The sequence below is a fragment of the Pseudophryne corroboree genome, assembly GCF_028390025.1.
Source record: "Pseudophryne corroboree isolate aPseCor3 chromosome 3 unlocalized genomic scaffold, aPseCor3.hap2 SUPER_3_unloc_4, whole genome shotgun sequence".
Classification (NCBI taxonomy): Eukaryota; Metazoa; Chordata; class Amphibia; order Anura; family Myobatrachidae; genus Pseudophryne; species Pseudophryne corroboree.
This window is the reverse complement of record NW_026967530.1, coordinates 104473-130367: the sequence shown is the minus strand read 5'-3', so window position 1 is coordinate 130367 and position 25895 is coordinate 104473. Positions and strand designations below refer to the sequence as shown.

At 42.2% G+C, this 25895-nt stretch overlaps 1 protein-coding gene and 1 long non-coding RNA gene across 2 annotated transcripts in view; one reads left to right on the top strand and one right to left on the bottom strand.

Moving 5' to 3' along the window:
- The window catches only part of LOC134984172 (gastrula zinc finger protein XlCGF26.1-like), a 54079-nt gene extending 53282 nt beyond the window's left edge, over positions 1-797 (bottom strand). Inside the window, exon 1 of the mRNA XM_063949796.1 lies at positions 452-797. The gene's annotated coding sequence lies outside the window, so the exon portion shown is untranslated. The remainder of the gene's footprint in view (positions 1-451) is intronic.
- A 7877-nt stretch (positions 798-8674) lies between these two features.
- LOC134984165 (uncharacterized) lies at positions 8675-24886 on the top strand. The gene is made up of 3 exons (XR_010191717.1): positions 8675-8705; positions 22604-22797; positions 24732-24886. It is a non-coding gene; the product is annotated as an uncharacterized LOC134984165 (long non-coding RNA).
- The last annotated feature ends 1009 nt before the right edge of the window (positions 24887-25895 follow it).

The following is a 25895-nucleotide window of genomic DNA, read 5'->3' as shown; positions in this document are numbered from 1 at the left end:
TAGTAACTGTAAATAAAAACGTAGCCTGGATTAATTATATATATTATAATCAACAAAGATTTGTTAATGATACCAAAGATGCTCTTAAAGGTATAGCTGAACAGCTAGAAGCCACTTCCCAAATGACATTTCAAAATAGAATGGCCCTTGACATGATCCTAGCAGAAAAAGGCGGTACATGTGTTTACATTAGTAAGGTGGAAGGCTGTTGTACATATATTCCTGACAACACTGGTCCCAATGGTAAGGTTACTTTAGCCATAAACGAGTTAGAAACCTTATCCATAGAACTTAAGAAAAATTCAGGTATTGATAACCCATGGAGCCAATATTTTGGATGGTTTGAAAATTGGAAACAGGCTCTTGTGCAAATAAGCATATTCATACTTGTAACTTTAATTCTTGTAGGCATTATAGTTTATTGTGTAATCCCCTGTGGAAAGAAACTTACCTCCAAAGGCATTGATAAGGCCCTGATGTACTATGATATAACCACCAGTCCTGTCACCTCCTCTGATAGTAAGGGACCCGACGATTATGTCCAATATCTCAAGAACTGGAGGAACAAGAAAGGAGCCTCACTCAAGAATCATGTCATATAATAATCATGATTCTAAGAGGGGATTGAAGGGTTACCTCTTCTGTCTTGGTACATATTACTTTTTATATGATCAATTTCCTTATAATAAGTATAGTGTAAAAGTGAATATTTCTACCTCCCTAATGAAGGGTTAAACATGCTATATGAATTGTTATGTGTTTGAATAGACACGTACGCACTCTCTACAAGATGCCTTTGTCTGTTCATATAATATAAGGCTTGTGTGTGTCTTATCTTCAAGGACAATTACATACCAGATCAAAACTGTTACTTCTGTGTGTTACTAAAATATCCTGCATGTAATGTCGTATGCTACTTCTATTTATCCAATCATATGCTTGCACATATTGTATACACCCATGTTTCTTTTCTATATAGTACTCTGTAATTTATTAAATAAACAGTGTGAGTTTTTACTGCTTGTGTTGTGCATGTAACTGATAGCGTAAAGGTTTACACTCCAGACGTCTAAGAGGCCATCACATCGAGGGTTAAGAATATAAGGGCAAATCCTTTCAGAGGTATAACAGGGATATAATATACAGTATAATAAAGATCAGTGATGACATTGCTGTGTGTGTGTGTATATTACAGTGTATGAGGTATAACAGGGATATAATATACAGTATAATAAAGATCAGTGATGACATTGCTGTGTGTGTGTGTATATATTACAGTGTATGAGGTATAACAGGGATATAATATACAGTATAATACAGATCAGTGATGACATTGCTGTGTGTGTGTGTGTGTGTGTGTGTATATTACAGTGTATGAGGTATAACAGGGATATAATATACAGTATAATACAGATCAGTGATGACATTGCTGTGTGTGTGTATATTACAGTGTATGAGGTATAACAGGGATATAATATACAGTATAATACAGATCAGTGATGACATTGCTGTGTGTGTATATATTACAGTGTATGAGGTATAACAGGGATATAATATACAGTATAATACAGATCAGTGATGACATTGCTGTGTGTGTGTATATTACAGCGTATGAGGTATAACAGGGATATAATATACAGTATAATACAGATCAGTGATGACATTGCTGTGTGTGTGTGTGTATATTACAGTGTATGAGGTATAACAGGGATATAATATACAGTATAATACAGATCAGTGATGACATTGCTGTGTGTGTATATTACAGTGTATGAGATATAACAGGGATATAATATACAGTATAATACAGATCAGTGATGACATTGCTGTGTGTGTGTATATTACAGTGTATGAGGTATAACAGGGATATAATATACAGTATAATACAGATCAGTGATGACATTGCTGTGTGTGTGTATATTACAGTGTATGAGGTATAACAGGGATATAATATACAGTATAATACAGATCAGTGATGACATTGCTGTGTGTGTATATATTACAGTGTATGAGGTATAACAGGGATATAATATACAGTATAATACAGATCAGTGATGACATTGCTGTGTGTGTATATTACAGTGTATGAGGTATAACAGGGATATAATATACAGTATAATACAGATCAGTGATGACATTGCTGTGTGTGTATATATTACAGTGTATGAGGTATAACAGGGATATAATATACAGTATAATACAGATCAGTGATGACATTGCTGTGTGTGTGTATATTACAGTGTATGAGGTATAACAGGGATATAATATACAGTATAATACAGATCAGTGATGACATTGCTGTGTGTGTGTGTATATTACAGTGTATGAGGTATAACAGGGATATAATATACAGTATAATACAGATCAGTGATGACATTGCTGTGTGTGTATATTACAGTGTATGAGGTATAACAGGGATATAATATACAGTATAATACAGATCAGTGATGACATTGCTGTGTGTGTGTATATTACAGTGTATGAGGTATAACAGGGATATAATATACAGTATAATACAGATTAGTGATGACATTGCTGTGTGTGTATATTACAGTGTATGAGGTATAACAGGGATATAATATACAGTATAATACAGATCAGTGATGACATTGCTGTGTGTGTGTATATTACAGTGTATGAGGTATAACAGGGATATAATATACAGTATAATACAGATCAGTGATGACATTGCTGTGTGTGTGTGTGTATATTACAGTGTATGAGGTATAACAGGGATATAATATACAGTATAATACAGATCAGTGATGACATTGCTGTGTGTGTATATATTACAGTGTATGAGGTATAACAGGGATATAATATACAGTATAATACAGATCAGTGATGACATTGCTGTGTGTATATTACAGTGTATGAGGTATAACAGGGATATAATATACAGTATAATACAGATCAGTGATGACATTGCTGTGTGTGTGTATATTACAGTGTATGAGGTATAACAGGGATATAATATACAGTATAATACAGATCAGTGATGACATTGCTGTGTGTGTGTATATTACAGTGTATGAGGTATAACAGGGATATAATATACAGTATAATAATACAGATCAGTGATGACATTGCTGTGTGTGTATATTACAGTGTATGAGGTATAACAGGGATATAATATACAGTATAATACAGATCAGTGATGACATTGCTGTGTGTGTGTGTATATTACAGTGTATGAGGTATAACAGGGATATAATATACAGTATAATACAGATCAGTGATGACATTGCTGTGTGTGTATATTACAGTGTATGAGGTATAACAGGGATATAATATACAGTATAATACAGATCAGTGATGACATTGCTGTGTGTGTATATTACAGTGTATGATGTATAACAGGGATATAATATACAGTATAATACAGACCAGTGATGACATTGCTGTGTGTGTGTGTGTATATTACAGTGTATGAGGTATAACAGGGATATAATATACAGTATAATACAGATCAGTGATGACATTGCTGTGTGTGTGTATATTACAGTGTATGAGGTATAACAGGGATATAATATACAGTATAATACAGATCAGTGATGACATTGCTGTGTGTGTATATTACAGTGTATGAGGTATAACAGGGATATAATATACAGTATAATACAGATCAGTGATGACATTGCTGTGTGTGTATATATTACAGTGTATGAGGTATAACAGGGATATAATATACAGTATAATACAGATCAGTGATGACATTGCTGTGTGTGTATATTACAGTGTATGAGGTATAACAGGGATATAATATACAGTATAATACAGATCAGTGATGACATTGCTGTGTGTGTATATTACAGTGTATGAGGTATAACAGGGATATAATATACAGTATAATACAGATCAGTGATGACATTGCTGTGTGTGTGTGTGTATTACAGTGTATGAGGTATAACAGGGATATAATATACAGTATAATACAGATCAGTGATGACATTGCTGTGTGTGTGTATATTACAGTGTATGAGGTATAACAGGGATATAATATACAATATAATACAGATCAGTGATGACATTGCTGTGTGTGTGTATATTACAGTGTATGAGGTATAACAGGGATATAATATACAGTATAATACAGATCAGTGATGACATTGCTGTGTGTGTATATATTACAGTGTATGAGGTATAACAGGGATATAATATACAGTATAATACAGATCAGTGATGACATTGCTGTGTGTGTATATTACAGTGTATGAGGTATAACAGGGATATAATATACAGTATAATACAGATCAGTGATGACATTGCTGTGTGTATATTACAGTGTATGAGGTATAACAGGGATATAATATACAGTATAATACAGATCAGTGATGACATTGCTGTGTGTATATTACAGTGTATGAGGTATAACAGGGATATACTATACAGTATAATACAGATCAGTGATGACATTGCTGTGTGTGTGTATATATTACAGTGTATGAGGTATAACAGGGATATAATATACAGTATAATACAGATCAGTGATGACATTGCTGTGTGTGTATATTACAGTGTATGAGGTATAACAGGGATATAATATACAGTATAATACAGATCAGTGATGACATTGCTGTGTGTGTGTATATTACAGTGTATGAGGTATAACAGGGATATAATATACAGTATAATACAGATCAGTGATGACATTGCTGTGTGTGTATATTACAGTGTATGAGGTATAACAGGGATATAATATACAGTATAATACAGATCAGTGATGACATTGCTGTGTGTGTGTATATTACAGTGTATGAGGTATAACAGGGATATAATATACAGTATAATACAGATCAGTGATGACATTGCTGTGTGTGTGTATATTACAGTGTATGAGGTATAACAGGGATATAATATACAGTATAATACAGATCAGTGATGACATTGCTGTGTGTGTATATTACAGTGTATGAGGTATAACAGGGATATAATATACAGTATAATACAGATCAGTGATGACATTGCTGTGTGTGTGTATATTACAGTGTATGAGGTATAACAGGGATATAATATACAGTATAATACAGATCAGTGATGACATTGCTGTGTGTGTGTATATTACAGTGTATGAGGTATAACAGGGATATAATATACAGTATAATACAGATCAGTGATGACATTGCTGTGTGTGTGTATATTACAGTGTATGAGGTATAACAGGGATATAATATACAGTATAATACAGATCAGTGATGACATTGCTGTGTGTGTATATTACAGTGTATGAGGTATAACAGGGATATAATATACAGTATAATACAGATCAGTGATGACATTGCTGTGTGTGTATATTACAGTGTATGAGGTATAACAGGGATATAATATACAGTATAATACAGATCAGTGATGACATTGCTGTGTGTGTGTGTGTATATTACAGTGTATGAGGTATAACAGGGATATAATATACAGTATAATACAGATCAGTGATGACATTGCTGTGTGTGTATATTACAGTGTATGAGGTATAACAGGGATATAATATACAGTATAATACAGATCAGTGATGATATTGCTGTGTGTGTGTGTATATTACAGTGTATGAGGTATAACAGGGATATAATATACAGTATAATACAGATCAGTGATGACATTGCTGTGTGTGTGTATATTACAGTGTATGAGGTATAACAGGGATATAATATACAGTATAATACAGATCAGTGATGACATTGCTGTGTGTGTATATTACAGTGTATGAGGTATAACAAGGATATAATATACAGTATAATACAGATCAGTGATGACATTGCTGTGTGTGTATATATTACAGTGTATGAGGTATAACAGGGATATAATATACAGTATAATACAGATCAGTGATGACATTGCTGTGTGTATATTACAGTGTATGAGGTATAACAGGGATATAATATACAGTATAATACAGATCAGTGATGACATTGCTGTGTGTGTGTGTATATTACAGTGTATGAGGTATAACAGGGATATAATATACAGTATAATACAGATCAGTGATGACATTGCTGTGTGTGTGTATATTACAGTGTATGAGGTATAACAGTGATATAATATACAGTATAATACAGATCAGTGATGACATTGCTGTGTGTGTGTATATTACAGTGTATGAGGTATAACAGGGATATAATATATAGTATAATACAGATCAGTGATTACATTGCTGTGTGTGTGTATATATTACAGTGTATGAGGTATAACAGGGATATAATATACAGTATAATACAGATCAGTGATGACATTGCTGTCTGTGTGTATATTACAGTGTATGAGGTATAACAGGGATATAATATACAGTATAATACAGATCAGTGATGACATTGCTGTGTGTGTGTATATTACAGTGTATGAGGTATAACAGGGATATAATATACAGTATAATACAGATCAGTGATGACATTGGTGTGTGTGTATATTACAGTGTATGAGGTATAACAGGGATATAATATACAGTATAATACAGATCAGTGATGACATTGCTGTGTGTGTATATTACAGTGTATGAGGTATAACAGGGATATAATATACAGTATAATACAGATCAGTGATGACATTGCTGTGTGTGTGTGTATATTACAGTGTATGAGGTATAACAGGGATATAATATACAGTATAATACAGATCAGTGATGACATTGCTGTGTGTGTATATTACAGTGTATGAGGTATAACAGGGATATAATATACAGTATAATACAGATCAGTGATGATATTGCTGTGTGTGTGTATATTACAGTGTATGAGGTATAACAGGGATATAATATACAGTATAATACAGATCAGTGATGACATTGCTGTGTGTGTATATTACAGTGTATGAGGTATAACAAGGATATAATATACAGTATAATACAGATCAGTGATGACATTGCTGTGTGTGTATATATTACAGTGTATGAGGTATAACAGGGATATAATATACAGTATAATACAGATCAGTGATGACATTGCTGTGTGTGTGTATATTACAGTGTATGAGGTATAACAGGGATATAATATACAGTATAATACAGATCAGTGATGACATTGCTGTGTGTGTATATATTACAGTGTATGTGGTATAACAGGGATATAATATACAGTATAATACAGATCAGTGATGACATTGCTGTGTGTGTGTGTGTATATTACAGTGTATGAGGTATAACAGGGATATAATATACAGTATAATACAGATCAGTGATGACATTGCTGTGTGTGTGTATTACAGTGTATGAGGTATAACAGGGATATAATATACAGTATAATACAGATCAGTGATGACATTGCTGTGTGTGTGTGTATATTACAGTGTATGAGGTATAACAGGGATATAATATACAATATAATACAGATCAGTGATGACATTGCTGTGTGTGTGTATATTACAGTGTATGAGGTATAACAGGGATATAATATACAGTATAATACAGATCAGTGATGACATTGCTGTGTGTGTATATTACAGTGTATGAGGTATAACAGGGATATAATATACAGTATAATACAGATCAGTGATGACATTGCTGTGTGTGTATATTACAGTGTATGAGGTATAACAGTGATATAATATACAGTATAATACAGATCAGTGATGACATTGCTATGTGTGTGTATATTACAGTGTATGAGGTATAACAGGGATATAATATATAGTATAATACAGATCAGTGATTACATTGCTGTGTGTGTGTATATATTACAGTGTATGAGGTATAACGGATATAATATACAGTATAATACAGATCAGTGATGACATTGCTGTCTGTGTGTATATTACAGTGTATGAGGTATAACAGGGATATAATATACAGTATAATACAGATCAGTGATGACATTGCTGTGTGTGTGTATATTACAGTGTATGAGGTATAACAGGGATATAATATACAGTATAATACAGATCAGTGATGACATTGGTGTGTGTGTATATTACAGTGTATGAGGTATAACAGGGATATAATATACAGTATAATACAGATCAGTGATGACATTGCTGTGTGTATATTACAGTGTATGAGGTATAACAGGGATATAATATACAGTATAATACAGATCAGTGATGACATTGCTGTGTGTGTGTGTGTATATTACAGTGTATGAGGTATAACAGGGATATAATATACAGTATAATACAGATCAGTGATGACATTGCTGTGTGTGTATATTACAGTGTATGAGGTATAACAGGGATATAATATACAGTATAATACAGATCAGTGATGACATTGCTGTGTGTGTGTATATTACAGTGTATGAGGTATAACAGGGATATAATATACAGTATAATACAGATCAGTGATGACATTGCTGTGTGTGTGTGTATATTACAGTGTATGAGGTATAACAGGGATATAATATACAGTATAATATAATATAACATCAGGGATTATTACGCTGCAGGACACATACTCACTGTGTGATATCAGGGAATGAGATGAGGAAACAAAGCATGCTGGGTAGTGTAGTACATATCAGATGACCACTAGAGCTTCACTGTCATGTGACACATTTGTCCTCTCCCAGGCAGCCATTTTGTGTAGGGCTCATTCCTAAAGGAACAGTCTCAGGCTTCTGTAAAATGGCCGAAATACTGTCTGTAAGACTAGTGCTGGCTGTGGTTGTGCCACATGACTCTGCTGTGTGGGTCACATGACTTTGTGAGCCAATCAGAGCAGAGAGTGCAGGATCACATGACTGTGAGAGCCAATAAGAGCAGAGAGTGTAGCAGTGGAGGTGTCAGTGAGTACGGAGCACATACAGTATAATGAGGTTGGGGTGTGACTGCTGCTACTATGGGGACAGTGACATTATATTATTATGCTATAGTCTGTGTGGTATTATCCCCATGTGTCTCTGTACAGTCCCTGTGCCCGACCGTCCTGCCCCCGCTCCTGCCGCCTCCACATAGAGTGTCAGCAGTGCGGCTCCCCCAGTATTATACACATAGTGCCTGGCTCCCCCTGTATTATACACAGATAGTGCCCGGCTCCCCCTGTATTATACACAGATAGTGCCCGGCTCCCCCTGTATTATACACAGATAGTGCCCGGCTCCCCCTGTATTATACACAGATAGTGCCTGGTGCTCTGTATTATACACATATAGTGCCCGGCTCCCCCTATATTATACACAGAAAGTGCCCGGTGCTCTGTATTATACACAGATAGTGCCCGGCTCCCCCTATATTATACACAGAGAGTGCCCGGCTCCCCCTGTATTATACACAGATAGTGCCCGGCTCCCCTGTATTATACACAGATAGTGCCCGGCTCCCCCTGTATTATACACAGATAGTGCCCGGCTCCCCCTGTATTATACACAGTTAGTGCCCGGCTCCCCCTGTATTATACACAGATAGTGCCCGGCTCCCCCTGTATTATACACAGATAGTGCCCGGTGCTCTGTATTATACACAGATAGTGCCCGGTGCTCTGTATTATACACAGATAGTGCCCGGCTCCCCCTGTATTATACACAGATAGTGCCCGGCTCCCCCTGTATTATACACAGATAGTGCCCAGTGCTCTGTATTATACACAGATAGTGCCCGGCTCCCCCTGTATTATACACAGATAGTGCCCGGCTCCCCCTGTATTATACACAGATAGTGCCCGGCTCCCCCTGTATTATACACAGATAGTGCCCGGCTCCCCCTGTATTATACACAGATAGTGCCCGGCTCCCCCTGTATTATACACAGATAGTGCCCGGCTCCCCCTGTATTATACACAGATAGTGCCCGGCTCCCCCTGTATTATACACAGATAGTGCCCGGCTCCCCCTGTATTATACACAGATAGTGCCCGGTGCTCTGTATTATACACAGATAGTGCCCGGCTCCCCCTGTATTATACACAGATAGTGCCCGGCTCCCCTGTATTATACACAGATAGTGCCCGGCTCCCCCTGTATTATACACAGATAGTGCCCGGCTCCCCCTGTATTATACACAGATAGTGCCCGGCTCCCCCTGTATTATACACAGATAGTGCCCGGCTCCCTGTATTATACACAGATAGTGCCCGGCTCCCCCTGTATTATACACAGATAGTGTCCGGCTCCCCCCTGTATTATACACAGATAGTGCCCGGCTCCCCCTGTATTATACACAGATAGTGCCCGGTGCTCTGTATTATACACAGATAGTGACCGGTGCTCTGTATTATACACAGATAGTGCCCGGCTCCCTCTGTATTATACACAGATAGTGCCCGGCTCCCCCTGTATTATACACAGATAGTGCTCAGTGCTCTGTATTATACACACATAGTGCCCGGTGCTCTGTATTATACACAGATAGTGCCCGGCTCCCCCTGTATTATACACAGATAGTGCCCGGTGCTCTGTATTATACACAGATAGTGCCCGGCTCCCCCTGTATTATACACAGATAGTGCCCGGCTCCCCCTGTATTATACACAGATAGTGCCCGGCTCCTCCTGTATTATACACAGATAGTACCCGGTGCTCTGTATTATACACAGATAGTGCCCGGCTCCCCCTGTATTATACACATATAGTGCCCGGCTCCCCCTGTATTATACACATAGTGCCCGGCGCTCTGTATTATACACAGATAGTGCCCGGCTCCTCCTGTATTATACACAGATAGTGCCCTGCTCCCCCTGTATTATACACAGATAGTGCCCGGCTCCCCCTGTATTATACACAGATAGTGCCCGGCTCCCCCTGTATTATACACAGATAGTGCCCGGCTCCCCCTGTATTATAAACAGATAGTGCCCGGCTCCCCCTGTATTATACACAGATAGTGCCCGGCTCCCCCTGTATTATACACAGATAGTGCCCGGCTCCCCCTGTATTATACACAGATAGTACCCGGCTCCCCCTGTATTATACACAGATAGTGCCCGGCTCCCCCTGTATTATACACAGATAGTGCCCGGCTCCCCCTGTATTATACACAGATAGTGCCCGGCTCCCCCTGTATTATACACAGATAGTGCCCGGCTCCCCCTGTATTATACACAGATAGTGCCCGGCTCCCCCTGTATTATACACAGATAGTGCCCGGCTCCCCCTGTATTATACACAGATAGTGCCCGGCTCCCCCTGTATTATACACAGATAGTACCCGGCTCCCCCTGTATTATACACAGAAAGTGCCCGGCTCCCCCTGTATTATACACAGATAGTGCCCGGCTCCCCCTGTATTATACACAGATAGTGCCCGGCTCCCCCTGTATTATACACAGATAGTGCCCGGCTCCCCCTGTATTATACACAGATAGTGCCCGGCTCCCCCTGTATTATACACAGATAGTGCCCGGCTCCCCCTGCATTATACACAGATAGTGCCCGGCTCCCCCTATATTGTACACAGATAGTGCCCGGCTCCCCTTGTATTATACACAGATAGTGCCCGGCTCCCCCTGTATTATACACAGAGAGTGCTCGGTGCTCTGTATTATACACAGATAGTGCCCGGCTACCCCTGTATTATACACAGATAGTGCCCGGCTCCCCCTGTATTATACACAGATAGTGCCCGGCTCCCCCTGTATTATACACAGATAGTGCCCAGCTCCCCCTGTATTATACACAGATAGTGCCCTGCTCCCCCTGTATTATACACAGATAGTGCCCGGCATCCCCTGTATTATACACAGATAGTGCCCGGCTCCCCCTGTATTATACACAGATAGTGCCCGGCTCCTCCTGTATTATACACAGATAGTGCCCTGCTCCCCCTGTATTATACACAGATAGTGCCCGGCTCCCCCTGTATTATACACAGATAGTGCCCGGCTCCCCCTGTATTATACACAGATAGTGCCCGGCTCTCCCTGTATTATACACAGATAGTGCCCGGCTCCCCCTGTATTATACACAGATAGTGCCCGGCTCCCCCTGTATTATACACAGATAGTGCCCGGTGTTCTGTATTATACACAGATAGTGCCCGGTGCTCTGTATTATACACAGATAGTGCCCGGCTCCCCTTGTATTATACACAGATAGTGCCCGGCTCCCCCTGTATTATACACAGATAGTGCCCGGCTCCCCCTGTATTATACACAGATAGTGCCCGGCTCCCCCTGTATTATACACAGATAGTGCCCGGCTCCCCCTGTATTATACACAGATAGTGCCCGGCTCCCCCTGTATTATACACAGATAGTGCCCGGCTCCCCTGTATTATACACAGATAGTGCCCGGCTCCCCCTGTATTATACACAGATAGTGCCCGGCTCCCCCTGTATTATACACAGATAGTGCCCGGCTCCCTCTGTATTATACACAGATAGTGCCCGGCTCCCCCTGTATTATACACAGATAGTGCCCGGCTCCCCCTGTATTATACACAGATAGTGCCCGGCTCCCCCTGTATTATACACAGATAGTGCCCGGCTCCCCCTATATTGTACACAGATAGTGCCCGGCTCCCCTTGTATTATACACAGATAGTGCCCCGGCTCCCCCTGTATTATACACAGATAGTGCTCGGTGCTCTGTATTATACACAGATAGTGCCCGGCTCCCCCTGTATTATACACAGATAGTGCCCGGCTCCCCCTGTATTATACACAGATAGTGCCCGGCTCCCCCTGTATTATACACAGATAGTGCCCAGCTCCCCCTGTATTATACACAGATAGTGCCCTGCTCCCCCTGTATTATACACAGATAGTGCCCGGCATCCCCTGTATTATACACAGATAGTGCCCGGCTCCCCCTGTATTATACACAGATAGTGCCCGGCTCCTCCTGTATTATACACAGATAGTGCCCTGCTCCCCCTGTATTATACACAGATAGTGCCCGGCTCCCCCTGTATTATACACAGATAGTGCCCGGCTCCCCCTGTATTATACACAGATAGTGCCCGGCTCCCCCTGTATTATACACAGATAGTGCCCGGCTCCCCCTGTATTATACACAGATAGTGCCCGGCTCCCCCTGTATTATACACAGATAGTGCCCGGTGTTCTGTATTATACACAGATAGTGCCCGGTGCTCTGTATTATACACAGATAGTGCCCGGCTCCCCTTGTATTATACACAGATAGTGCCCGGCTCCCCCTGTATTATACACAGATAGTGCCCGGCTCCCCCTGTATTATACACAGATAGTGCCCGGCTCCCCCTGTATTATACACAGATAGTGCCCGGCTCCCCCTGTATTATACACAGATAGTGCCCGGCTCCCCTGTATTATACACAGATAGTGCCCGGCTCCCCCTGTATTATACACAGATAGTGCCCGGCTCCCCCTGTATTATACACAGATAGTGCCCGGCTCCCTCTGTATTATACACAGATAGTGCCCGGCTCCCCCTGTATTATACACAGATAGTGCCCGGCTCCCCCTGTATTATACACAGATAGTGCCCGGCTCCCCCTGTATTATACACAGATAGTGCCCGGCTCCCTCTGTATTATACACAGATAGTGCCCGGCTCCCCCTGTATTATACACAGATAGTGCCCGGCTCCCACCTGTATTATACACAGATAGTGCCCGGCTCCCCCTGTATTATACACAGATAGTGCCCGGCTCCCCCTCTATTATACACAAGATAGTGCCCGGCTCCCCCTATATTGTACACAGATAGTGCCCGGCTCCCCTTGTATTATACACAGATAGTGCCAGGTTCCCCCTGTATTATACACAGATAGTGCCCGGCTCCCCCTCTATTATACACAGATAGTGCCCGGCTCCCCCTCTATTATACACAGATAGTGCCCGGTGCTCTGTATTATACACAGATAGTGCCCGGCTCCCCCTTTATTATACACAGATAGTGCCCGGCTCCCCTGTATTACACACAGAAAGTGCCCGGCTCCCCCTGTATTATACACAGATAGTGCCCGGTGCTCTGTATTATACACAGATAGTGCCCGGTGCTCTGTATTATACACAGATAGTGCCCGGCTCCTCCTGTATTATACACAGATAGTGCCCGGCTCCTCCTGTATTATACACAGATAGTGCCCGGTGCTCTGTATTAAAAACAGATAGTACACGGTGCTCTGTATTATACACAGATAGTGCCCGGCTCCCCCTGTATTATACACAGATAGTGCCCGGCTCCCCCTGTATTATACACAGATAGTGCCCGGCTCCCCCTGTATTATACACAGATAGTGCCCGGCTCCCCCTGTATTATACACAGGTAGTGCTCGGTGCTCTGTATTATACACAGATAGTGCCCGGTGTTCTGTATTATACACAGATAGTGCCCAACTCCCCCTGTATTATACACAGATAGTGCCCGGCTCCCCCTGTATTATACACAGATAGTGCCCGGCTCCCCCTGTATTATACACAGATAGTGCCCGGCTCCCCCTGTATTATACACAGATAGTGCTCGGTGCTCTGTATTATACACAGATAGTGCCCGGTGTTCTGTATTATACACAGATAGTGCCCAACTCCCCCTGTATTATACACAGATAGTGCCCAACTCCCCCTGTATTATACACAGATAGTGCTCGGTGCTCTGTATTATACACAGATAGTGCCCAACTCCCCCTGTATTATACACAGATAGTGCCCGGCTCCCCCTGTATTATACACAGATAGTGCCCGACTCCCCCTGTATTATACACAGATAGTGCCCGGTGCTCTGTATTATACACAGATAGTGCCCGGCTCCCCCTCTATTATACACAGATAGTGCCCGGTGCTCTGTATTATACACAGATAGTGCCCGGCTCCCCCTTTATTATACACAGATAGTGCCCGGCTCCCCTGTATTACACACAGAAAGTGCCCGGCTCCCCCTGTATTATACACAGATAGTGCCCGGTGCTCTGTATTATACACAGATAGTGCCCGGTGCTCTGTATTATACACAGATAGTGCCCGGCTCCCCCTGTATTATACACATATAGTGCCCGGCTCCCCCTGTATTATACACAGATAGTGCCCGGCTCCCCCTGTATTATACACAGATAGTGCCCGGCTCCCCCTGTATTATACACAGATAGTGCCCGGCTCCCCCTGTATTATACACAGATAGTGCCCGGCTCCCCCTGTATTATACACAGATAGTGCCCGGCTCCCCCTGTATTATACACAGATAGTGCTCGGTGCTCTGTATTATACACAGATAGTGCCCGGCTCCCCCTGTATTATACACAGATAGTGCCCAACTCCCCCTGTATTATACACAGATAGTGCCCGGCTCCCCCTGTATTATACACAGATAGTGCCCGGTGCTCTGTATTGTACACAGATAGTGCCCGGCTCCCCCTGTATTATACACCGATAGTGCCCGGTGCTCTGTATTACACACAGATAGTGCCCGGCTCCCCCTGTATTATACACAGATAGTGCCCGGCTCCCCCTGTATTATACACAGATAGTGCCCGGTGCTCTGTATTACACACAGATAGTGCCCGGCTCCCCCTGTATTATACACAGATAGTGCCCGGCTCTCCCTGTATTATACACAGATAGTGCCCGGCTCCCCCTGCATTATACACAGATAGTGCCCGGCTCCCCCTGTATTATACACAGATAGTGCCCGGCTCCCCCTGTATTATATACAGATAGTGCCCGGCTCCCCCTGTATTATACACAGATAGTGCCCGGCTCCCCCTGTATTATACACAGATAGTGCCCGGCTCCCCCTGTATTATACACAGATAGTGCCCGGTGCTCTGTATTATACACAGATAGTGCCCGGCTCCCCCTGTATTATACACAGATAGTGCCCGGCTCCCCCTGTATTATACACAGATAGTGCCCGGTGCTCTGTATTATACACAGATAGTGCCCGGCTCCCCCTGTATTATACACAGATAGTGCCCGGCTCCCCCTGTATTATACACAGATAGTGCCCGGCTCCCCCTGTATTATACACAGATAGTGCCCGGCTCCCCCTGTATTATACACAGATAGTGGCCGGCTCCCCCTGTATTATACACAGATAGTGCCCGGCTCCCCCTGTATTATACACAGATAGTGCGCGGTGCTCTATTTTTGTCACCTCTGTGTCACGCTCGGTGTAAGTTGGGGTTCCGACATCAGAGTTCTGGCTGAAGGGACAGCTACCTGTGAGGAGAGCAAACGAGGTGGCTGAATGTAATTCCTCCTCATGGGGTGGAAGCCATACGAAGTGTTAACGTTGGCCGTAGGGCGTAAAATAAAGGAGGACTTCGTAGGAAGATAACTGTAGTTTTAATGAATAATCAGGCTGTACACGAATATTGGAGCAATTGAAGAAACTGGAAGAATTAGAGTCTATGGTTAAATTACTTGAAGAGTGAAGCTGAAGAACTCCAGTAAAGAAGAACTGAAGACTGTGTTTTATGATTAAAAGACGAGGCTGAAGAACTTGAACTTTGAAGAAATAAAGACTGTGGTTTGTGATTGAAAGACGATGCTGAAGAACTTGGACTTTGAAGAAATGAAGACTGTGGATTGTGATTGAAAGACGAGGCTGAAGAACTTGGACTTTGAAGAAATGAAGACTGGTTTGTGATTGAAAGACGAGGCTGAAGAACGTGGACTTTGAAGAAATGAAGATGTCTGCGGGAACCGCTGTTAGCACCTGTTAGCAGACAGCTTTAGCCAGCTTCTGTCTCTGACACACTATACTGTGTCACCACTAGAGGACCTTACTGCAGCGACCCCCGCCGCAGCGCACGGCTCTCCAGACCCCGGCCCCCGGCCCTTGGCAGCCGCACATCTGTCCAGAAGGACCCGCCGCCAGAGGCTCCCTGCCGCCGCAGCCGCGCCAACCAGCGGGACGGTAACCCATGGGAGCACCCGCCGGAGGTAAGGCTCCGGAGCCTGACACTCTGACATTGCAGCTCTGCTCTTCGTTCCGCCCTGCTGGTTTATGTAGGCCACTGTCGTTACATTGTCCGACTGCACCTGAATGGCCTGAGCCTGTAGAAGGTTTGCTGCTTGAAGAAGCCCGTTGTACACGGCTCTGAGCTCCAGGATGTTTATAGGAAGAAGGGATTCTTGACTTGACCACCTTCCTTGGGAGGTTTCCCCTTGGGCGACTGCTCCCCAACCTCTGAGACTTGCATCCGTGGTTAGAAGGATCCAGTTCAGAACCCCGTACCTGCGGCCCTCCAGAAGGTGAGGCAGTTGCAGCCACCAGAGTAGTGAAATCCTTGCTTTCGGCGACAGACGTATCCTCTGGTACATGTGTAGGTGAGATCCCGACCACTGGTCTAGCAGATCCAGTTGGAACAACTGAGCATGAAATCTTCTGTACTGTAGAGCCTCATAAGAGGCAACCATCTTCCCCAGAAGGCGAATGCACTGATGAAACGATACCCGGGCAGGCATCAAGACATCCCGGACCATTGACTGTATCACCAACGCTTTCTCCCCTGGCAGAAACACCCTCTGCACCTCCGTGTCGAGGATCATCCCCAGGAAAGATAATCTACTTGTCGGCTCCAAATGTGACTTTGGAAGGTTCAGGATCCAACCGTGCTCCCTGAGCAGATGAGTCGTGAGAGCAATGGACTGTAACAACTTCTCCCTGGACAATGCCTTTATCAGCAGATCATCCAGATATGGAATTATGTTCACTCCCTGTCTGTGGAGAACCATCATCTCTGCCATCACCTTGGTGAAGACCCTCGGTGCCGTGGAGAGGCCAAATGGTAGTGCCTGGAACTGAAAATGATTGTCTAACAGTGCAAACCTGAGATAAGCCTGATGCGGCTGCCAAATGGGAATGTGGAGGTACGCATCCTTAATATCTAGGGACACCAGAAACTTCCCCTCCTCCAGACCTGAGATCACCGCCCTCAGAGATTCCATCTTGAATTTGAACTCCCTTAGATAAGGGTTTAGCGATTTCAAGTTCAAAATTGGCCTGACCTAACCATCCGGTTTCGGTACCACAAAAATGTTTGAATAGTAACACTTGTTTTGCTGATGAGGTGGAACTGAAACAATGACCTCTGACTTTTCCAATTTTTGGATCGCTTCCTGTAGGATAGCCCTGTCTATCAGTAAAGCTAGCTAGCCTGATTTGAAGAATCGGTGAGGTGGGAGATCTTGAAACTCCAGCCTGTACCCCTGGGACACAATATCCTGTACCCAGGGATCCAGGCTGGATGACACCCAGACATGGCTGAAACTTCTGAGTCTTTCTCACACTTGACCATCCTCCAGGCTGTGCGGTCTACAGTCATGCTGAGGATTTTGAGGTACCAGAAGCAGGCTTCTGGTCCTGGGAACCTGCAGGTGCAGGTTTGTTGGATTTTGCACGACCTCCTCTAAAAAAGGTGGTAGGAGGCTTGGACTTTTTTGTCTTAGTGGCCCGAAAGGACTGCAATGCAGATGAAGAAAAGGGTTTCTTCATAGAAGGCGGAGCTGAGTGAAGAAAAGGCGACTTACCCGCGGTTGCCGTGGAAATAAACGCATCCAATGCTTCCCCAAATAGAGCCTGACCTGTGTAGGGTAGGTTCTCCACACTTCTCCTGGATTCCGCGTCGGCAGACCATTGGCGTAGCCAGAGTCCCCTGCGAGCTGAGATGGACATGGAAGATATCCTTGCATTCAGCATATTCAGATCCTTCATGGATTCCACCATGAACCCCGCAGAATCCTGTATGTTGCGTAAAAACAATTCAATGTCACTCCTATCCATTGTATCTAAGCCCTCTAGTACCGAGCCTGACCACTTTACTATAGCTTTAGAGATCCTCGCACAGGCAATAGTAGGCCTTAACGCCACCCCTGACGCAGTGTATATGGATTTGAGCATAGTGTCAATCTTACGATCAGCCGGTTCTTTTAACGCGGTAGACAGGTAACACCACCTTTTTTGACAGCCTGGAGACAGATGCGTCAACTATGGGCGGGGTCTCCCAACTTTTTCTATCCTCTTCAGGGAAGGGAAAAGCAACCATAACCCTTTTGGGGATCTGGAATTTTTTCTCCGGGTCTTCCCAGGATTTAACAAATATAGCGTTTAATTCTTTGGGCGCAGGGAAGGTTAGCGAGGCTTTCTTATTATCTGTGAAGTAAGCCTCCTCAATCTGCTCAGGTGGTGTCTCAGTAATGTGTAACACATCTCTAATGGCCTCAATCATCAGCTGCACACCCTTTGAAAGGGATGCCGCCCCCCCTCAGCACATCCACATCACCGTCCGCCGTGTCAGAGTCGGTATCTGTGTCATCTTGCATAAATTGGGCAAGTGCACGCTTCTGTGGGTATACGCTAGGGGTGTTAGAAGGAGTAGGAATGGAACCTGACCACACTGCCATAGACTTCTTTAAAACCTGAGTTTCAGTCTCAGTATGAGCTACCCTAGTAGAGACCTGAGAGATCAGTCCCTTAATAGAAGTCAGCCATTCTGGCTCAGTAACAGGAATCTGAGACAAGACATTACATTCCTGTGTACATGGAATGGATTCCTCTGGAGAAGAAACATCCTCTGCAGCATAAGACACAGAGTCCCTGGACATGGTTATGTGAAAAACATACACCACACTCACCCAGGGAAATGCCAGACACAGTTTCCCCCAAGTACGCCACAGAGAGACACAGAGACTGGAGCCAGCACACACACAGCGCTGTTTGAGGTAGAAGTAATGACACTACCAGCGCTGTCTGTATACCTTTATAGCTACACAGACTTTACACAACCCCCCCCCCTTCTACAAGCCCCTGGTACCACACAGGATAGCTGGAGTCGCGTGGAGGGACAGCTCTCCCTGTCAGCGTCACTGTAGCTGGATCTGCAGGCAGGAAAATGGCGCTGGTGAGCTGCTGGGTCCGCTCTGAGGAGAAGCTCCGCCCCTTGAACATGGCGCTGCTTCCCGCACTCCCCATCTTTATACTGGCCTGAGGAATGGTGCTGGCAGCGTTACCGAGGTCCCTGACAGTGTGAGTGACCAGTGTAGGGCATAGGCGCTGGCTCAGGGCGCCCCTCACAGCGCCGCACAATGTACCGGTGAGCCTCCGGAGCGCGGTTAATACCACGCTCCCACCCTGTTGCCGCCATCTTCACACCGGCTCTCGGCTTTTCAGGGGGGCTGGTGACTCACTCGCCACCGGAATCTTCTGGCTGTTAGGGGGTGGCGGCGTGCTGCGGGAGTGAGCGGTCGCCTGGGGCGGCTAACGATCATCACCCTCAGGAGCTCAGTGTCCTGTCAGTGGAGATAGTGGCTCAGACCCCGCAGGGCGGACACTACTCTCCCCTAAGTCCCACGAAGCAGGGAGGCTGTCGCCAGCAGCCTCCCTGTGCTTAAATACTCTTAGAAAGATAATAAAACTAAAGAAGCTCCCCTAGCTGTGACCGGCTCCTCCGGGCACATTTTCTAAACGGAGTCTGGTAGGAGGGGCATAGAGGGAGGAGCCGGCCCACACTATTAAACTCTTAGAGTGCCCATGGCTCCCAAGGGTCCCGTCTATACCCCATGGTACTAAATGGAACCCCAGCATCCTCTACGGACTACGAGAAAAGGATTTTCCGGTAGGTCATTAAAATCCTATTTTCTGTGTGTTCCCCATGCTAAGTGAGAAGATATGTAATAATACCATCTGGGGAGATATTCGTATTTCAAGCCCAAATATTTGGGTCAACAGATTTCCTATCTCTGTCCAAAAAGAATCAAGTTTTTAGAGGACCAAAATATATGTATAATCTCTCCAATTTCTTCTTGATATCTCCAACAGAGATCGAGTTGCTCTGGCCATATTCTATGCATCTTGGCTGGCGTTAGATACATGTGATAAGAAATCTTTATGTATCTTTCAGTATGGGTCATTGATTTGGACATTTGGTGTACTGAGTGGAACAGTTTGGCCCATTGTGTCTAATCCATCAAAATCGTTAGGTCTTGTTCCAATCTTTTCTGCCACACGGTCTTGTGTTCCCCTTTATCTTCTAGCAGTACCTTCCAAAATGCAATTCCTCCCCTTTTCATTGGTGCAGAAAGTTGGGCCAGGACCTTCCTTGGCAGTACCCCCTCCACCTTTTAGACAGTAGGATATGAATGTATCCAGTGTCTAATTTCTACAAATTGTATACAATTCTCCTGTTGCAATTTTATATTTTTCCTCAATCTGTGCAAATGACATCAGAACATTCTCTAGATATAGATCGTTCAATGTGTTTATTCCCTTCTTCCTCCAGCTGTGTAACTTCAAGTTAGGGGAGATGTTTGTCAGTGTCTCTGCTGATAAGTGCCTCATCAGGGCTCCAGAGTATCTGCTGTTCTATGACGCCATCCCAGACTTTCAATGTCGCCCCTGTTGCTTTTAATATTGGCTTTGTCATCTTTTGACTTTGTGGTGGCAACCATATTATATCTCTCAATGGTATTTCTCCTACCAATTTCTCCTCCAACTCAATATTTCCCCCCACCGCAATCCAGCCTACCCAAGTTGTTTCCTGAGCATGTCTAATAATTTCCGTTAGTGGTTCTATCACCAACACAAAGATAATTGGGAACATGGGACACCCATGTCTAGTTCCATTCATGATGGGAAATTTGGATGAAACAAGCCCATTACAATAGACATGGGCTGTTGGTATAAAGTGCCAATATGGCATCCAAGAATCCCCCCACTATTCCATAAAGTGTCCTTTTCATATACCACAATGCAAGTGGTCAAAAGCATTTTCTCCATCCAGCGATATAACCAGTAGTGGAGTTTCCTTTTGAGCTCGTTGTTCTATTATGTTCATTGCTCTGCGAATATTATCCAGTCCTTTTCTGTCTTTTATAAAACCTACTTGATCTGGTTTAACAAGTTCCCCCAGGGGTGGGATCAATCTATTTACAATCATTTTAGCATATATTTTGATATCCGTACTTAATAGGAATATCGGCCTATAGTTTTGTGATGATATTAGATCTTTCCCTTCCCCTATGGGATTCAAGCATCTCTTCCGGAAATTTCCCTTCCTGCATCCCTGCTTGGTGTACTTGTAAAAAAAACTGGAGCTAATTATTTTTGATAGTTTTTATAAAAAAATATTTATAAATCCATCTGGCCCTGACGACTTATTTACCTTCAATGTCGTAATGGCTTCTATCACTTCCTGTAATTTCCAAGGCACATTAAGTATTTCTAATTGTTGTTGGTTTATTCTAGGTAGATTTACTTTTACTAGGAAGGCATTTATGTCTTCTTTAGATGGTTGATACGTATTGGTATCCTCTTTTATGTTATATAATTGCTTAAGATATTCAGCAAATATATTCGAGATCTCTGAGGGATTTGTTACTTTAGCTCCTTTGGAATTATAAAGGGCTTTGACCAAGGTCCTCAATCTTCTCCCTTTAATCTTCCTAGCTAAAAACGGTGAGGCTTTATTTCCTTCTGTATAGTGTCTGTGGTTAAGCCTATACCAATCCCTAAGGATCTGTTTGATATTATGAGTTTCTAATTCCGCTCTTAGTTTAGTAAGTTCATGTCTATATTGATCATCATTGGGTTTTGCCTTATGAATTTGTTCAAGAACCCTTGAGTCCTATTGGAGAAAGAGCGCTATAGTAATAAAATGATGATGATGATTATTATTATTATTACTATTATTATCTTAATTTATAGGTCATTTAAAAAAGTTTAGCCTCTTGTTTTATTTTTTTTTATTTTTTTTTTCCAAATATGTTTTATTGAGGTACAGTCATAAACCAACAATAAGATTTTACTCACCGGTAAATCTATTTCTCGTAGTCCATAGTGGATGCTGGGGACTCCGTAAGGACCATGGGGATTAGCGGCTCCGCAGGAGACTGGGCACAACTAAAGAAAGATTTAGGACTACCTGGTGTGAACTGGCTCCTCCCCCTATGACCCTCCTCCAGACCTCAGCTAGGATACTGTGCCCGGAAGAGCTGACACAATAAGGAAGGATGTATGAATCCCGGGTAAGACTCATACCAGCCACACCAATCACACCGTACAACTTGTGATCTGAACCCAGTTAACAGCATGATAACAGAGGAGCCTCTGAATAGATGGCTCACAACAATAAAATCTTATTTTCTCTGACGTCCTAGTGGATGCTGGGGACTCCGTAAGGACCATGGGGATTATACCAAAGGGACTATAAATAACGATAAAAGAGAGCGCAAGCATACATACTGATAAAAACAATTTATTATTATAAACCGCATATAATTAAATAAATTAATCATATGAAACGGTGCTTAAAGAGCCATAAGCCAAATATAGAGAAGCACTAAATCATACCATATCATATATATCATATATCAAATGAATAATGAATAGGGATAAATATGTTAATATAGTCCCTTTATATAGTCTTCTCTGGTGGTTGATCCAGTATTCTCAAAAAAATTAAAAAATTGTTCCTTAGTATCCAAGACAATTATTATTCAGCTGAATCCCTGTTGTTATAAGAAATACCTATAGTGTTGTAAATTGCCTCATTAAATGGTGCCAATATTCATGAAATGGTGCGCAAAAATTCTCCAACAGAAAGATGATTTTTAATTCTTTAACAACGTAATTATGACACCCCTCGGCCGTTATTAGGGTATATTCTCACCAAATATACAGTTCTTGATGTCGTGTCCTATTGCACAGGGACGAAGCGGCTGCAGCGGCGGTGGGTGTTAACGTTGGTGCCGGGTCCTATCGCACAAGGATCGGACGGCACTGAAAGAGGTGGCAGCAAGCCAAGTTTGAAATCACAACACATCAAATTTGCTGCCTGGTGTCCTCGTTGTAGTTAGTGTCACTGATATCTGTTTGTATTGCGGTCCTAATGGATAACCGATGGTTTGCCATCCGTTCCCTGAAACACCGGGTAGTAAGCCCCACATAACATAAACCACAGGGACATGTAAGGGTATACACCACAAAGTCTAACCTACAATGTAGACAGCATTAGACAACCTGATAACATCTATTAAAATACTTTATGTTACATATATACAGTACTCACCAATAGTGATCTGGTCCTCACAACCTCTACAGCCACACAGCTTAGAAGCTGATGGGCTGTCCTTATATACCCCTTACACAGGAAGTGAGTTGTGCACCCTGCCAAACGTCTCCCTCACCACTCTCCTACTACACAGGGATCTATCCTGCTAGTGCTAATGTCCTCAACGGTCTATACCTAACCTCCCACGGGTACATAAGCGAGACTCGCTGCCAGACACAGGACAAAACAGTCCGGGCATCGATCGCGTTTTCAGTGGAACGCAATGCGTTCCACGACCCGGAAGTCGGACGCCGGAAGCGCCATGCACTCCATTCTCTACAGTGGCCAAACGGGTGCAAAAAGCCTATTAACATTATGAACAGACAGCCCTCTGCTAGCGCCGATGATGAAGTGGACAGATTTAGATACATAGACAATAATAGAATGGGAAATACATCTAATCTCATAAAAAGTGTAAGATTTAGTTACACTCATGATTACTCATTCAGAGACATGATCAAAACTTAAATTATTAAGGGGACGCGGTGGTCACTGCGTGCGGACATATTACAAAAACATATACATCTAAACAAAAAGTCAAAATACAAACTCAATGTGGTACAACATAAGACAATTAACTGAAACCTCTAAAGATTACATTTCCTTCATCCACTCCATAGGTTGTTAATACTTTGTATCTGTGCACGGTGATATAAGCCCTCGTGTAGGTGTGCATACACACGGTGATTACTTACAGAGACATTGGCTTGTGCTTTTGACTCACATTTGGTGTCAAACGAACTTGTTTGATAATTGACACAATGGGCGTGGTGGTCTACTGAGGTTTTATTGTATTTTGTTTCTTTATTGTATGTATTTTTATTTTTTGTCTATTCTTTGTTTTTTCAGTAATCAATATATGATGCTCTCAAAATATTGTGTCTAAATTGGAAGCTTATCTTGATAAAGATCCCAAACTGAGGATCGAAACGTCGACTAAATAAGCCTAATCTCGACTGCAATAAAGCTACTGTGAAAAAAATGAACTTGCGAGAAATCATTTGATTGGACGAGTGCACCTCCACATTTCTGGACTTCTGTCTAAATATTGTGGGTCTACCATTCCATGGAGATTTCCACTAGGAGCACCCCATTGTTGTCCTAAAATTCTGATGCGAGTGCAGGATTATACTTGTTATATATCTGAATATATATATATATATATATATATATATATATATGTAAAAAATAGGAGTATAGCGCCACGTGTGAGGGAAAAAACACCTAGAAATAAAAAATATATTTATATGTAGAAAACACTCCCTTATAAATAATAGGGTGTCAGCCGTCCCCTAAAATTTCAGCATTGGTAAGATGCTGTATAATGTTAAGGTAAATATGGGTAGGTAGGGGCTGTGGCGACCAACTGGTGTTTATTAAAAGATATTTTAGTGGACTAAAATGCAATTTATAAAGGACATGATAAAAAGACCTTTTTTGTAAAAGAATAAAGACAATTTATTTTGCAAAAGGTAAAAACCACTAATTTTAAAAAAACAAAAACCGTTTTTTCACAAAGCTACATATATGAGAAAAAATGTAGTAAAACCGGATAAATGCTAAAAAATGGATATGTAAAATTCTTTAAGACATAAATAGAATAAAAGAATTTATAATTAATAAAAAACAGCTTAACTTAAGATTGAGGGTCATACCTTGGGATATCCTGTATGACCCTCCATCTTAAGTTAAGCTGTTTTTTATTAATTATAAATTCTTTTATTCTATTTATGTCTTAAAGAATTTTATATATCCATTTTTTAGCATTTATCCGGTTTTACTACATTTTTTCTCATATATGTAGCTTTGTGAAAAAACGTTTTTGTTTTTTTTTAAATTAGTGGTTTTTACCTTTTGCAAAATAAATTGTCTTTATTCTTTTACAAAAAAGGTCTTTTTATCATGTCCTTTATAAATTGCATTTTAGTCCACTAAAATATCTTTTAATAAACACCAGTTGGTCGCCACAGCCCCTACCTACCCATATATATATATATATATATATATATATAT